Source organism: Panthera leo, chromosome B3 (genome assembly GCF_018350215.1).
Source record: "Panthera leo isolate Ple1 chromosome B3, P.leo_Ple1_pat1.1, whole genome shotgun sequence".
Classification (NCBI taxonomy): Eukaryota; Metazoa; Chordata; class Mammalia; order Carnivora; family Felidae; genus Panthera; species Panthera leo.
In genome coordinates this window covers 143,649,955-143,665,074 of record NC_056684.1, presented here as the reverse complement: position 1 = coordinate 143,665,074, position 15,120 = coordinate 143,649,955, and the positions used below count along the sequence as shown (strand labels likewise).

The 15,120-nt window shown below is 57.5% G+C and overlaps 1 long non-coding RNA gene across 1 annotated transcript; it reads right to left on the bottom strand.

Moving 5' to 3' along the window:
- Positions 1-595: 595 nt before the first annotated feature.
- On the bottom strand, positions 596-9,474 carry LOC122223160. The gene is made up of 3 exons (XR_006204100.1): positions 6,254-9,474; positions 5,869-6,019; positions 596-945 (listed from the first exon to the last, which is right to left on the bottom strand). It is a non-coding gene; the product is annotated as an uncharacterized LOC122223160 (long non-coding RNA).
- Positions 9,475-15,120: the final 5,646 nt, after the last annotated feature.

Genomic DNA, 15,120 nt, shown 5'->3' with positions numbered 1-15,120 from the left:
GTGGGAGGAGGCTGCCGGGCCAACTCTCCTTCCTCAGACACAGTAGACACAGTGCCTAAGGCCACCATACTTTTAGAGGCCCGTGAAATGCTTCCATTTTGTTTAAAATCAGGAAGAAATGGAAATTTTAGGGTGAAGAAAACGTTTTATTCATCTTTATACCAATGCGATCATAAAATAAAACTTCCATACATTAAGAAAAACTTTTTTTAATGTGTATTTATTCTTGAGAGAGACACAGCGTGAGCAGGGGAGGGGAGGAAGAGAGACACAGAATCTGAAGCAGGCTCCAGGCTCAGAGCCTGATGCGAGGCTCACGAACTCACGAACAGTGAGATCATGACCTGAGCTGAAGTCGGACGCTTAACCGACTGAGCCACCCAGGCGCCCCTCATACATTTTTTAAGGTTTATTTTGAGAGAGAAAGAGAGAAAGAGCGAGCCTGTGGGCACGTGAACACAGAAGGGGGGAGGAGCAGAGAGAGAGAGAGAGAGAGAGAGAGAGAGAGAGAGAATCCCAAGCAGGCTCCACGGTATCAGTGCAGAGCCTGACACCGGGCTGGATCTCATGGCTGTGAGATCATGATCTGAGCTGAAATCAAGAGTTGGATGCTTAGCCGACTGAGCCACCCAGATGCCCCGGAACTTTTGTATTTTTAATGGAGGAAGGAGCCCAGAAAGGTAAAATGCCTTGGGCACATGAAAGTCAAATGCAGCCCGGGTCCTGGGTCCTTGGTCCTGGGTCCCAGACAAGGTTTTCGTGTTGTGAGCCTCAGTTTGCTCACCGCCAGAGTGGGTGTGATTATACAAGCCATGTGAGAATCGGTGGGCTGATGAAGGCTGGGTGCTGGGCTCGGGGTTCCTCCATCCATTGTCTGGTGGGGTCTCTGTTGTTCTGCACTTGAGACAGCTTAAGAGAGGCAGGCAAGGTCCAGGCCTCGTGCAGCTTAAAGGGGGCAAAAGGAAAGTAGGGTGAGAGGCAGCCGATACAAGGAAACGTTTGAAGAAGACAAGACTGGCTGAAGACACCCTTTTCTCCCTTTCCCGCTGGGGAAACAGAAGTCGGGGAGCTCCGGCGCCCCCAGTGGGGCAAGCGGCCCAGGAAGGAGCAGAGCGGGGCGAGGGAGAGGAGCCTCCCCAAATCCTATCAGCAGCCCCGCGGCCTGGGGCTGAGCGCTTTCCCTGCATCTCTGTGATGTGGGGGCAGGTAACTCACCTGCCTTGGGTGGGGTGGGGGTGGAGCTGGCGCCCAGAGAGGGAAGGTGGTGGGTGAGGGGCTCCATGCCAGGACTGCCCTCCAGGCTGGGACGCGGCCCCTCCCTCTCAGGGCACGTGTGGCTCCACCCGGAAGATGCTCGGAGGAATTTCAGACACCCTGATGAAAGGGGCGGGGGGGATATTAGGAGCAGGCTTCCAGGTATCCTGGTGTGTGTGTGTGTGTGTGTGTGTGTGTGTGTGTGTGTGAGTGAGTGACAGAGATTTTTCACCTAGGGGAACATCTCCAGCTCACGCCCTCCCCTCCCCACCCCCCACGCCCCAGACAGATGCACAAATACGCCCTAGCAGTTGTCACCCAAGACGCCCCACCGACATGCGGGCATACACTTAGGCCCCGCCCGGTGACACGTGAACAAGACCCGTGGACAGACGCATGGCCGGTGGAACGAATGCTCCAACCCTCTCGTTTTTGGCCTCCTCCATTCTGAATTCGGACACCACCCGCCTGAGCGCCGCAGCCACCCCCAGCCCCCAGTCCCTCCTCAGTGCAGCCTGGGAGTGTGCAGGGGACAGGACCTCCCGGGGCAGCCCTGCACCCCTCTGGGCCCTAGCGCCCTTCCTAGTCTGTGGGGAGAGTCATGGTATGGATGGGGGTGGGGGGCGGGCGGGGCGAGAGGTGGGCCGAGGGGGCATTAGGAGGGAGCACCGGCGACCTCGGAGGAGGAGGGGACCCGGCCAACCACCACTGGGAGCTCCCTTCACGCTAATGGTTGAAAAGAAGGTGGCGGGGAGACCTTGCCGAAGTACAGCCTCCAAAGTGTGTCTGGAAACTCCTTCAGGCCCTCAGATGCCAGGGGTGCGGAGTGGGGGCGAGGGGGGGACGGCTGAATGCCTCTGGGCCTCAGTTTCTCCCAGGAAGACAGGCCAGAGGAGCTTTGAGGACGAGGGTGGGGTCGGGCGTGTGCTTCCCTGCCTGGCCCCTGGGCTGTGGGCGTTCTTGGCAGGAGCCGTGGCTCTGGAGGAGGAGCCAGATGGGGGAGGGAAGCAGCCAGCTTGGGGGAAGGAGGAGAACCGGCCTGTCCTCCCAACGCAGGGAGGCCGGACCCACAAGGAGCCTGGTCATCACTGATGAAAGAGGAATGGGGTGGTCTCAGGTCTCGGGTGGTGGCCTACCCCTCTCTGGCCTCCGTGGCCCCTCCTGGGACAGATGGGGGGCCATCTCTCAAAGGCCTGGGCCTGTCTCCACCACAGTAAAAGGAGGGGCTTCTGATCCCACCCACCGGCTAGGGGGCACTTGGGTCCACTGGACTCCAGAGGCCGCCCCTCCAGCCACTACTCTCACCTCCTCCCCAGGTCGCTAGAGGGGTTGCCAAGACCCTGGACCCGGCAAGGCCCGGCGGAAGGGAGCACCTTCCCAAGGAATCTTGGGTTTCCTTCCCTGGGACCTCCCAGTCTCCAGCCCTGGGTGAGTCCTGCCATCTGCTGAACCCCATCCTGGAGTCTCCTTTCATTGCCTCGTGACGTCACCAGGAGGGAGGGACATCCCCGTCTATGGATGAGGAAATGGAGCCCCACAAAGCTCCCCCACCCAGCCGTCTCAGAGCACGATGGTAGACTCCTTGGGGATACCCGGCCCCGGGGCCCAATGAATCACCTGCCCCAGGCGGAGGCAGGCAGGGTCCTTGGCGGCCCAGGACCCAGGCCTCTGGGGCTGCCCTGGGTCCGGTTTGCTCACTGCTCCAGCCCCCTCATGCTCAGTGGCTGCTGAGGCCGATGGAAGGAGACATCCCCACCCCCACCCCTCTGGGCTGTGTGAGAAGCCGGGCCGGGAACCCTGTACACACCTCTGCTGGGGCACCCGGGGAACCGGCACATGCCCAGCCTCCAGATAGCCACGGTCATGGGCAATAGCACACGCCCAGGGCCCGTGCCGGGCCAGAGCGGGTGCTGCACCCCAGATGTCTCTGTAGGCCCTGGGAGGAGCTTCCTTGACTAGAGCGTTGTGATATCCTAACTGATCCTGGACCCCACAGAGCCTCGATGAGCCCCAAACTGGGGCTGAGGCCCGTCCCAGAGGAGGGGATCTGAGCCCCCAGGGACGGGCCTCACTAGGCTGGCCTCCTGGCATAGTCCCACCCTGGGGCCTGGGGGTCTACACGACATAAGATCGGGGAACTGAGGAAGCCCCAGCATTTTACAAGTCCCCAAGGCTCAGTCTCCAGACTGTGTTGAGGACCAGCTGACACCAGCCTGGTGTGTGTGGCCTGCCCAGGCCCTCCTTTCCCGCAGAGGCCAGGTGGCCTCGGGAGTGTGGAGGAGAGAATTTGGCCGGAGCCAAGAAATTCAAAGGGGTGGGGCTGGAGGCTGGCATTTAAACATCTGGAACCTTCTGCAAAATCGAGGTCCACTGGTGCGCCGGGCTTTGGGAACTCGCCCTCCCACCCCCCCGTGGCGGAAGGCTGGGCAGGCAACGCAGGCCACGGGAAGGCTGCGGCTGGACCCGAGGGCAGGTCCTGCCCATGGCCTGTTTCTTCATGGGTGTCCTGAGGGCTGCACATTGGCCCGGATGGCCCAAGGTCGCCCTGGACCCCACCTGACCTCCTGGGCCAGTCCCTCCCCACAGCCCATTCCTCCGGGCCATGACTCCTTCTGGCCCCCCCCACCAGCCAGGTCCTGCACACCGCCCCACCCCCACGTATTCACACGTCCTGCCTTCGTTGGGGCTCTGCCTCCCCACCCCGCCCCCCACCCCCATCCGTCCTTCAGATTTCCTCCCACATTACGGCCTGGTATTCATAGCAGCCAGAGCTACGGGTCCTGACCGCCTGTCACCTGCCGTCTCCCCCACTGAAGCGGGCACCCCCTGAGGGCCAGGCGGGCCCTAGAAGCTCCCCTCTGGGAGCTGAGGACGTGGCACGAGGGGCTGCCCAGTGAGTGCTTGTGGAAAGCAGGAAAATCTGAACGGACAGAAACACACAAATCAACAGATGTCACTCACAGCCTCACAAGAATCCCAGTTATCCCCGGTTTACCGATGAAGTGAGCTCAGAGAGGGTGAGTGACTTGTCCAAAGCTGCACAGCCTGGAAATGGCAGAACTGATTTGAAGCCGGGTGGATGGGCCTTGAGCCCTGGGCCTCCCTCCGTGGACCCCCTGGGGCCCTGACAAGTTGCAGGTGGAGACACTGTGGCCCTCACAGCCAGCCTGACACGTAGAGGAACAGAGAGACGCCGGGTCCTGCCCTGGGAGGAGGGCGGCCGGGCTGCTTCCTCTCCCGCCTGAGGGAGGAAGTTGCCCTCATCAGGAACCCGTGGAGAGAGGGGTTCAGATACCAAGAGAGCAGACTGGGCCTGGGCCTGGGCGCGCTGAGACCGTGGAGGCCCCTGAGCGTCTTGGTCCGGGGCCGGCTGGGGGCAGGAGTGGACGGTGGCCCCAGGCCTGGCAGCCCCAAGAGGAAGACTGTGTTGGCTTCCCGATGCTCCTGCCCCAAGCCGCGCCCTGAGGCGTTCCAGTGTTCACTCCGGCCCTGGAGGCTCTCCACAGCAGTTGAGGCTTCAGGGATCAGAGGGACCCCAGAAGCCTGGGGCCAGCCCCGCCCCCCTCAGGGCTTGGGCTCGGTACCACGGGGAGGGTGGGGGGGATGCCAGAGGGCAGGAAGGCCGGCGGGGCCTTCTAAACAAGCCTCACCACCCCACCCTCTGCCGTCTCTGCCTCGCCAGGAGAAGCCAAGGCTGTCTGTCCTGTGGCCCGTGCCCTCAGCCACAAAGCAAGAATCCCTCGTATTTCCTGTCATTGTCACTGATCATACTCAGTGCCGACCACACTGATCGCCTTCACTAAGCACTTACTTTGGCTGCTCTGAGGCCTGTTATAAAGCCTCTCGCTTCACCTCACAACTCCTGGTTTTGCAGATAAGGAATACGAGGCCCAGAGAGGTTATGCGACTCGTTGGTGGTCACACGGCTGGTAGATGTGAGACTCGGGATTTGAGCGAAGGTTGTCTGACCCAGGATCCTGCGCTTCACCACTAAGGACACATGTCTTTCGTATGAAACAGCTTGAGCCCCCATCTCGAAATAGAGTGTCCTTCTTGCACCCTGGCTCAGTCCTCCAGTAAAAGCAGGCCCCCCATGGGGGCTTCCTCAGGCCGGGAGAAAGACGGGGAAATCCGCTCTGTCACAGGCACACACTTCCCTGCTGCCTGGCTGCTGGGGCCACTTCACAGAGGTGGGGGCCGAGGGGACAGGAAGGGAGCGGGGTGGGGACCTCACGTGCTGACTGCCTGTATATGCCCTTTGCTTCCAGACACGTTCCCCCGCGCCCAGCCCCAGGCCTGGATCACAGCAGGGAAAAGAAAGCCATAGAAGGAGTTTGGAGGAAAAGCAACATGCTATCCTCTCCTCCCTGTCCCTGTCCCTCTCCACCAGGCCTCCATGTCCCTTCCCCATAGAATCCACCCCCGGTTTGGGTGCCCTATCCTTGCCACCTCTGTGGCCTTTGTGTCTGTCGCCTCGGCTGCCTCTTGTCTCGAAAGGACCTGGGCCACCCCCTGCAGGCCCCTGTCACCTCGTCCTCCTCCCAGCCCGCCCACCCTGTCTTGGGGACTGCTTCTCTCCTTTGTCTGTTAGATTCCAGGCACATTCCAGCTCACCTTGTGGACACTTCCAGGCTGTGACAGTCAGCTTGCAGGTGGAAAGTCAATCATCACGTCGAACGCTCGTGGCGATCTGTAAACCTGGGAACCAGCAACTTTAAAACAGGATCATCTTCTGTCCTTGGTTTTAGCCTCCCTGGGCTCCCTGCTGCAAGGTCACAAAATGTCCGGGCATGGAGGGGCCTTGGAGACAGCCTTCCTGTACCCCCATGGGAGACACCACCCTACACCCCCAGACAGGAGCTCAGAGAGGTGAAGGGACTTGCCCAAGGGCACACAGCTCGTTGGTGGTTGTAGCAGAGACTGCTCACTGTCCTCCGGGTTCCTGTCCCCACCCCACCACCTCCAGTGGTCCAAGGGATTAGAACCCCTGCTACGTTACCTGGGCATTTGCTGCTTGGAATCAAGATACTTCCCAGTCTCCATTATACTTAGGTGTGACCATGTGACTAAATTTTGGCCTGGATGTAAAAATAGTGTTTGACATTAGGAAAGGTTCTTAAAGGGCAAGACACACCCTACTCCCCTTTCTCCTTCTGCTGCCTGTAATGCAGATCTAATGGCAGGAGCGTTAGCAGCCATTTTGGACCATGAGGTGATGAGGTTGGAAATGAAGACTGCACGGCAGAGCCACAGTATGCAAGGAGCTCAGGGTCCTGGCACTGTGACACTGCTTGCCGCACGAGCCCCGGCCACCTGTAAACGTCTTGAGAGTGCAAGAAAATGAAACTTTCATCTTGTCTAAGCCACTGTTGTTTGGGGTTTTCTTCCGGGTCTGTTTGACTTAGTCCAATGCTCTTCTCTCTCAAGGGGCCTTCTGTAAGGAGGCCCAAAGAGGAACGATGAGGTCTTGGTGCAGTGCAGCCCTGGGGGTCATGACTGGACACCTCATGGGGGGGACGGGGCCTCAAATGGTTTTTAGTAGCTTAATCGCTCGTCAGGGGAAGTCTTACTGAGGAGCCCAACAATAGCCCTCCTTGCAGAAGAAGGGAGTCCCACCTGCTCAGCCTCCCCTGTGGGTCCTAGAGCCCCTGAGCACACAGAGCATCTGCCAGGGCTATGCTCTCAGAAGCACCTTCCTGTCCCCCTCACCCTGGGGTGGCCGGATCCCCGTGTGTCAGATGGACAGACTGATAGAAGGGTGCAGGGACTCAGCCTGGGAGGCACAAAGGACCACTACCTCCAGGGGCCGGGGCGGTGCCTCTGTCATCCCTGGGGCGCCCCAGGCTCCAGCGCCTCAGGGAGTTGCTGCACCCCTCTTTAGGCCCTCTCCCTGCCGGGGCAAGTGAGAAAAGCAGCGGGCGTTCTCTCTCCCAGACACTGCCTGGTGATGGCTGGGTGGCCGGGATCAGGGTCAAGTCCAGAGAAGCAGGAGGCGCCGGGGCCACAGGGCACCCCCCCCTTAATGCAGGCTGGCTGGGTCTGAGGACCCAGAGGGGGTCTCACGGAACCAAACAAGAGTGTACTTGGGTTCTCGCAGGAGTGACATCAAATTCGGGCCAGCAGGAGGTGAGAGTGGAGTTTCTTGCAGACACAGAGTGCAGGGACAGACCGTGTCTGGGAGACTCGGAAAGGAGAGAGAGTCTTTGCTTGGACTCTGGGGTTTTTACTGAGGACTGTGGTCCTGTGCACACGTCTTCTCAGGCATCCAGGAACAAAGGCGAGTGTTTAGAGGTCCTCTGTAAGGCACTAATGCCCCGGAGCCAGGGGTCTTGGTGGCTCAGTGGTCTTGGGAATGATGCCCAACCCAGTCACTCCTTAGATGTTATCTGTTGTGCTGGAAAATTCCAAAGAAATCATTAACTCCTTGACCTTTATAAGGAAGACATATATTATCTGTCCTAAAAGGCATGTGTAAGGCAGGGTGTGGGTCCCAGACAGAATAGAGGCAGCAAAGGGCGCCTGGGTGGCTCAGTCGGTTAAGCAGCTGACTCTTATCTCAGTGTAAGTCTTGATCTCCGGGTTGTGAATCCAAGCCGCACGTTGGGCTCTGCAGTGGGCGTGAAGTATACCTAAAAAACGGGGGCACAAAAAAGCAGTCTTTTCGGGGGTCTCTTCACTTTTCCTGTGTCACACTACCTCCCCCCTTTTCGTTCTGTGCATACGGGCCCCTGGCCTCTCTGGGCTTCAGCTCTGCCTTCTGCCACCTGGGCACACGGCTCCCTGCCCTGCCTGCCCCCTCCCACCCTGCTGTGACTCAGATAACAAATGAGCGGGACCTTGGGGCGTTCATATTGCCAACCTGGGGGGCTTGGGAGGCAGCCACAAAGGACACCCATGCCGACCTGTTCCAGCGGACTTATCCTTTCATTTGGTGAGTCGTCGTGAAGCACGTCACAAGATGGGGTGGTACTTTCTCCCCAAAGTGGCAGATGGAACATAACCTTCTCGAACTTTTCCACCAATGTTTCCTTAATTGTGGGGGCCAGTGAACTCAGAAGATGGGACGGATGCCAGCCCGAAGTCCCTGGGTTTGCTGAAGAATCCATACGGGTGTTGTGCTCTGCCCCTTTACTATGCGGATGAGGTAATGAAGTCGAGTAATGAAGAAGTAAGATTTTATCCATTGGCTTGCTTCCCCACCTCCCACCCCAGATGTGAGTAAACCTAATGCTCTGGGGGCTGATCCGCGTCTGTCTTGGGGCTCCTCTCCACACACTCACTCACCCACTCCTAGTTGAGAAACACAGTTGTAGGAGAGTGTGAGTTCTGTGGTCAGAGCGACTGGTTTCCGGTCCTGGCTCTGAGGTTATCAGCTGTGTGACCCTGAGCATGTCACTTAACCTCTCTGAGCCTCCTTTTCCTTTCTGCTTTCACTCTCTAGTGAGGCCACAGTGGGGATGGGGTAGGGCCAGTAGTCGGGATGCTGTGTCCTTCCCTGGGACAGAGCGGACCCCCAAGAACCTTAAAGAGGATCTGTTGGAGGGCTTTGCACTGCACAGGGGCACCGTGTCTGTCCGAAGCCGTCTCGGGCAGACTTGGGAATCCGGAAAAGCAGCGTCACTGTGGCTACAGTGAACAGCCCCTGCCCTCTACTCCCTGCCTCCCGGAAGAGGAGCCTCTGGGAGGCCACTAGGAGGGTGTACTGCCCGGCTGTGAGGCTTCTCTCCAGGAGGCCATGGAACATTCAGGTCCTCTCCCCACTTCCTGTGGCCCTGAATTCCAAGCCCGTAAGGCCCCGCAGGACAGTTTGCCCGGCCACTCGAGTCTTGAGCTTTCCCACTGGCCACTGTGATGTCTCTTTGCAGGTAAGTGAAGTGCCCAGATTTCACTCACTGGTCTCAAGGCCCAGCTGCATGAGGCCATTCTGGCCAGGTCCACGCAAGCCCGCCCAGGAGACAAATACTTCTGGTTGGAAGGTGCAGGGGCCTTCCAGGTAGTCTTGGTGTGTAGATCCCCGTGCAGGATGAGCTCTTGGGCGCATGGAGGCATTTCGGTTTTGTTTTTTGTTTTTTTTAATCGTGGTAAAATGCACAAACATAAAATTTACCATTCAGCCATTTCTAGGTGCACAGTTCTGTGGTATTCATTACATTCACACTGTCGTGCAACCACCTCCAACACTTTTTCATTCTCCCAAACCGAAAGTCCGTCCTCATTAAATAAGAACTCGGCTGTCCCCCTCCCCCCAGCCCTCCCCCCCCCCCATCCCATTCTACTTTGTGTCTCTGAATTTGACGATCTCCTATGAGTGAATGACACAGTACTTGTCCTTCTGTGACTGGCCGGTTCCACTCAGCATCCTGTCCTCGAGGCCCTTGCTGTAGCAGGTGTCAGCGTTTCCTTCCTTGTTAAGACTGAGTGATGTTCCACTGTATGGATAGACCACGTTTTGTTTGCTGATGGACCCCTGGGTTTTCCACCTTCTGCCAGGAACGTGAGTGTGCGGATGAGGACCACGATCTTGATGGCGGCGACTTCAGGTTACACGGACTGGAGCAAACAGCGCGTGCACCACCAGTCATGAGCGTCTGTGCTCAGTGCGCAGCGGAAGTGATACGGGCGACACCGGTCCAGGTGGACAGTGGACGGCCATGTGGGTTTGAGAAAGTCTGAACCGGGTCAGGCGGACGCCTGCGCCAGGCCTCCCTCCCGGCCTCTCCCCCTCCCAGGCTCGGGGGCCTCATCCTGGCTCGCCCTCCTCCGGGTCCCCAGCCAGGGCTGCCGGAAGCCAGCCCACGCAAGGCCCAGTGTGGCATCTGATTGGCTCCGTTCTCACCAGGCCATTCCTGATTGGTCTCTGCTCAGCCTATGGATGGGCTCAGCTTGGTCAGGTGTCCATACCTGGTCCAATCAGCGTTGGGGAGGCCAGGCCTTCCCTGGGCGGGGGCTGTGGCTCTCTCTGGAGTTCAACCCGTGTCCTGGGGCTTGTCCAGGTGGAACCTGGGCACCTGCTGCTTTAACAACCTACGCTAGTGTTGTGTTAGGGGCTGCCGGGAGGGGCCTGGAGGCTGAAGGTCAAGGTCTGAGCCGACTGACCTTTGAACCACAAGCTTGAGTCTAACCAACGGGCGTCGGTGTGGCGGCGGAGCAGTCCTGTCCCTGGGCCGAGCCCCACAGGCGTCCCGTCCAACAAGGCACCTGAGTCTTGGCGCTCGCGGAGTTGGGTGGTGTGGGATGGGAGTGGGGGTGTGTTTTGGGGGGTCCCAGGAGCTCCCCAGGCTCTGCTCTTCTGCTAGGCAGCCTGTGCCCTCCTGCCAGCGCCTCTTTTCTCAGGGAGCCCGACAGTGAGGACTACAGCTCCTGTGCTTTTTTTGACCTCTGGTCAAAAGAGGGGTGTCCTCTTGGGGGTCTAGGACTCTCTGCACCGACTCTTCGGTGAGTGTCTGCGAACAGGGGCCTGTGTTTGCTTCCAGGCTCAAGTCAGTGCGACCCGGTCCCCACACCGGGCGGGGGAGGAGGGAGAGGGGGCGGGGCCTGGGGAGGCAGTTCCCGCCCCACCCCCAGGCCCACCGTCTGCCTGCCTCTCCCAGCCGGATCTTCCCTCCCCCGAAGTGTGTGCCAGGGGGCTGAGCCCCCCACCCCAGAAGAGGAGCGGCCCCTAATTGTGCATGACTAATTGCCCGCTTCACCTGTGCAGCTGGGCCGGCCCCCTCCCCTGGGCCCTGAGTTTGTTGGTGGAAGGAAAACGGATTTCCCCAGTTCGGCAGACTTGGGGGGGGGAGTGAACCTACTGTGGTTTGGAGCAGTTCTCATTCACAACAGGCCTCATTCCCTCAAGGAGGGTTTGCGGTAAACAACTCAGAAGACACCCCTCCTACTCAGCCGGGGCTCCTGACCTAAGGGAAGCGGCTACACTGGGCCCCAGGGTTTGGGGCAGAAACCTGGAAAGGCTCGGGTCGCCTGCCCCCAGCACCAGCAGGCGCTCAGGGCAGCCACAGGCCACTCCCTAGGCCCAGCCAGCCCTCCATCCTTTTTCTAAGAACTATATTGGTGTATAATTCATACACCATGAAATCCCCCCAGGTGTAAGGTCACATCTCAGTGCTTTTCAGTAAGTTTATGGACTTGGGCTCCCCCCCGCCCCCCCAGCACAATCCAGGTGTAGACCGTTTCCATCAGCCGCACAAGACTCCTCGTGCCTCTTTGAGGTCAGTCCCTGCTCCCATCTCCAGCCCCAGGCAACCACCCGTCTGTTCTCCTTGCCTGTAGATTTGCCTTCCGTACACTTCCTGTCAATGGAACCTTACAACATGTAGTCTTTTGTGTTTGGTTTCTTGCTTCTTAAAAAACTTGATTTTACGGTCATAAGAACACCCCCTTAACACAATTTTCCGTGTAAGATGCATTATTGCGGACTGTAGGTGCGTTTGGTTTCTTTTCCTTCCCATCATGTTCCTGAGGTTTCTCTACGTGGCACGGATCAGTCGCTCGTTCCTTTTTATTGCTGACTAATTTTTCATTGTGTGGACGGGCCACAGTTTATTGATCGGTTCAATGTGAACGTGTTTCCTTTTTTTTTTTTTTTTTTTTTGCTCTTAAGACTACTGCTGCTATGAATGCGTACAGATCTGTGTGTGGGCCTGTTTTCATTTCTCTCGGGCGGATACGGAGCAGTAGGACTGCGGTGTCTTACAGTAGTAAGTGTGAGAAACTGCCTTCCAGCGTGGCCACACCATTTACAGTCCCACCTACCGTGTGTGAGCGGCCCATTCGCCACCTCCCCGCCACTGATTGGGTGTGGTCAGTCTTTTTATTGTTGGACTCGCTAATAGGTGTGTGGTGGTGTTTCATTGTGGCTTTAACTTGCATTTCCTAAAGACTGGAGCCTCTTTTCATGTTGGCCTGTTGGTCTTCTGTGTATCTTCCTTGGGGACGTGTCTTTTCAAATCTTTTCCCCTTTTAAAAAATTGGGTCATGGGGGCGCCTGGCTGGCTCAGTCAGTAGAGCGTGTGGTTCTTGATCTTGGCGTCATGAGTTCGAGCCCCCATTGGGTGTAGAGATTACTTAAAAATAAAATATTGGTGTTCTTGGATGGCTCAGTTGGTTGAGCATTCAACTCTTGATCACGGCCCGGGTCATGATCTCACAGTTTGTGAGTTCGAGCCCCGAGTTGGGGTCTGCACTGAGAGCATGGCGCCCGCTTGGGATTTTCTCTCTCCCTCTCTCTCTCTGCCCCTCCCCTCTCTCTCTAAGTGAATAAACATTTAAACAAATAAACAAGATCTTAAAAAAAAAATGGGTCTTGTGTCTTATTAAGTTCCAAGAATTCTTGATATATTCTGGATAAATAGATGATTTGCAACTGTTCTATTCAGTTTGTGGTATCATCAATGGTATCTTTTGAAGTGCAAATGTTTCAATTTTTATAAAGTCCCATTTGTCAATTTTTTTTCTTTTATAGAAAAATATCTAAGACCTCTTTGCCTACCACCAAAGTCATGGAGATGGTCTCCCAAATTCCTGACTTTCCCTTAGTTTCCCTCTTTCCCCTCCCCTTGCTTCTTAGGTCTGATAATGCCACTTCCTTGGTTTTTTCCTCTCCCTCTCAGGCACCCCCCTTTCGTCCCCCTCTCACCCCGCTTTCGTCCCCTTTTAGCAGTGTTTTGTTTCGCTTGTTAATTCTTAAATCAGGTCATACTCCCCAAGGACAGGGATGTTTCTCTGCTTTGTTCATTGCGGAGTCCCAAGTGCCTAGAACGGTTCCTGGCATACGGTAGGTACTCAGTAGATGGATGTAGGATTTAGTCATATTGTTCCTCGGGAGAAAAGTCCAACCGTATTGTCCAGGCCTACAAGGCCCAATGTGACCTGGCCCTGTGCCCCCTGCCCCCCCACGGTCTTCTCTCTAATCCTCAAGTGTGCCAAGCTCACTCCCAAATCAGGGCCTCTGCTACAATTGTTCCCTCTGCCTGGAATTCATTTCCCTCTGCCTTCCTCAAGGCTGACTCCTTCTGTCCATCAGAGCTCAGCCTAAATGTCACCTTCTCTGAGAAGTCCTCCCTGACCACCTCCTCTAAAGCAGCTGCCCCATCTGCCACGTTGCATCACACTGTCCCATCACCCTGCTTTCATTGTCCACGGAGCATCATCTCCAACGAAAAAATTTCCCAGTTACTATCTTTACATAGTGGTTGGTTATTCTCCAGTCTCTGTGGGTCCCAGGACAGAAGCAGGGAGGAGAACAGAGTTCCTGCCCTGCTTTGGTCAAGCCCTTCCTCCTCCGGGATCCTTACTTGGTTATTCTGGCCCCTGAGGGTTCACTGCCTCCTGCATCTTCCCTATGTTCCCACTGGTGACTTTGGTGGCCCTTGCAACGTCTCATTCCACATTAAGTCTGGGCTTGGCCATGTCACTTGTTCCGGCCAATGAAATGTTAGCAGCTGTGATGGAAGTAGAGGGTGGATAAGCTCTTGCATGTTGGGGCTTGTTCTCTGTGGAACCTAGTTGCCACGATGTGAGGAAGGCTATGATAGCCACGTGGAGTGGCCAAGTAGAGGAGAGCCAAAGAATCTGGGATGACAGCCCACGCTGGCAGCAAGCTGAGCTCCTAGCCGATAGCTCACATCAGCTGCAGCCATGTAGGTGAAGCCACCTTGGATGTTTTGCCCAAGTTGAGCCTCCAGCTAATTGTAGCTGTATAAACGACTCAGCTGATGGCACATAAAGCAAAAGAACGATCCAGTCAGAGAATTGTGAGAAATAAGAAATCATTGTTGTTTCAAGCCACTGTTGTGGGATTGTTTGTTACACAGCAGTAGATAGCTGATACACTTGTGCAAGTCTCATTTGTCTCTTGGGGTTCACTGGCCTAACTGCAGCCCACTCTCCTTCCCTACCCCCACTCCATCATTCTTGGAGACGGGAAGTTCTCCCAATCAACCCCTCTTTGGGGCCAGGAAGCCCCTCCCAGATATTACTGACCTGTCACCTCACCAGTCCAGTTCTGTGTTCCCTCCATAATGGGCATCAAGAAAAGCCTAGGGCTTTAGTGACACTTGGCAAGGCCCTCCCCACTCTCAGGGACTGCAGCTTCCCATTGGGCAAAGGGTGGCAGAGTAAGGGAAGGCTCCCTGGGGATCCCTGATCTCCCCATGCAGACAGCAGTAGACCCTCAGTGGGCTCCCCCCAGTCGTGTCCCTGGGGGGGGGGGGGTGTCCCCGCAGTGGGATCAGAGAACAGGCTTGAGGCACAGTGACATGAGGGGTGGCCCACCAGCGGATGGCTGGGTTCCCTGCCAGCGGCTTCCCAGCTGTGTGTCCTGTGGCCAGGGACTGAGACCTCTCTGGTCTCGGTGTGTGCATCTATCACAGGGGCCGGGTATGTTGAACCCTGGGCCGGTCTGGCACTCGGGAGACCCATAAAAGTGCACCTGGGAAGGGCAGGGAAAGGGGCCAGGGGCGGGAATCGGGGGAGCCCCTGGAGGGCGTAGTCGGGCCGCTGGCTAGGTGGACGACATTCCCGGTGGAGGGAACAGCCAATGCGAAGGTGTGTTCCCTGCGGGGCAGGTGAGGCTGTGCCTGCAGGCCGCAGGAGCTCAGAAGCCGGGCTGGGGACCTCGAGGCTGCCTCCCGGGAGGGAAAGGGGGCAGGGGGCAGGGGACAGCGCTCGTCCCCACTCCCCAGACCCGGAAACCGCAGCGCCGCCCGGCCTCTTCCGCTCCGGGAGGGCCGCCCTCCTCACGCGGCCCCCCGCGGGGTCCACGGGCTCCAGGCTGGGGGAGGCGCGGGGAGAGGAAACCGGCCAGCCCCCACACCGCCCAGCCGCTTCTGGCCCCTCCTCTCCCGATCCGCCCCGCCCTCCACGCCC